Genomic DNA, 1,485 nt, shown 5'->3' on the forward strand with positions numbered 1-1,485 from the left:
ATGGAAGAATTCTGGAGATACTAAAAGGTATCAGATAGATTATATAATGGTAAGACAGAGATTCAGGAACCAGGTTTTAAACTGTAAGACATTTCCAGGGGCAGATGTGGACTCTGACCACAATCTATTGGTTAGGAACTGTAGATTAAAACTGAAGAAATTGCAAAAAGGTGGGAATTTAAGGAGTTGGGAACTGGATAAACTGAAAGAACCAGAGGTTGTACAGAGTTTCAAGGAGAGCATAAGGGAACAATTGACAGGAATGGGGGAAAGAAATACAGTAGAAGAAGAATGGGTAGCTTTGAGGGATGAAGTAGTGAAGGCTGCAGAGGATAAAGTAGGTAAAAAGACGAGGGCTAGTAGAAATCGTTGGGTAATAGAAGAAATATTGAACTTAATTGATCAAAGGAGAAAATACAAAAATGCAGTAAATGAAGCAGGCAAAAAGGAATACAAACGTCTCAAAAATGAGATCGACAGGAAGTGCAAAATGGCTAAGCAGGGATGGCTAGAGGACAAATGTAAGGATGTAGAGGCTTGTCTCACCAGGGGTAAGATAGATACTGGCTACAGGAAAATTAAAGAGACCTTTGGAGAAAAGAGAACCACTTGTATGAATATCAAGAGCTCAGATGGAAACCCAATTCTAAGCAAAGAAGGGAAAGCAGAAAGGTGGAAGGAGTATATAGAGGTTCTATACAAGGGCGATGTACTTGAGGACAATATTATGGAAATGGAAGAGGATGTAGATGAAGATGAAATGGGAGATATCATACTCCATGAAGAGTTTGACAGAGCACTGAGAGACCTGAGTCGAAACAAAGCCCCAGGAGTAGACAACATTCCATTAGAACTACTGACAGCCTTGGGAGAGCCAGTCCTGACAAAACTCTACCATCTGGTGAGCAAGATATCTGAGACAGGCGAAATACCCTCAGACTTCAAGAAGAATATAATAATTCCAATCCCAAAGTAAGCAGGTGTTGACAGATGTGAAAATTACCAAACTATCAGTTTAATGAGTCACGGCTGCGAAATACTAACACGAATTCTTTACAGACAAATGGAAAAACTAGTAGAAGCCAACCTCGGGGAAGATAAGTTTGGATTCCGTAGAAATATAGTAACACGTGAGGCAATATTGACCCTACAACTTATCTTAGAAAATAGATTAAGGAAAGGCAAACCTGCGTTTCTAGCATTTGTAGACTTAGAGAAAGCTTTTGACAATGTTGACTGGAATGCTCTCTTTCAAATTCTCAAGGTGGCAGGGGTAAAATACAGGGAGCGAAAGGCTATTTACAACTTGTACAGAAACCAGATGGTAGTTATAAGAGTCGAGGGACACGAAAGGGAAGCAGTGATTGGGAAGGGAGTGAGACAGGGTTGTAGCCTCTCCCCGATGTTATTCAATCTGTATATTGAGTAAGCAGTGAAGGGAACAAGAGAAAAATTCGGAGTCGGTATTAAAATCCATGGAGATGA

The sequence above is a fragment of the Schistocerca serialis genome, chromosome 5 (assembly GCF_023864345.2).
Source record: "Schistocerca serialis cubense isolate TAMUIC-IGC-003099 chromosome 5, iqSchSeri2.2, whole genome shotgun sequence".
NCBI lineage: Eukaryota > Metazoa > Arthropoda > Insecta > Orthoptera > Acrididae > Schistocerca > Schistocerca serialis.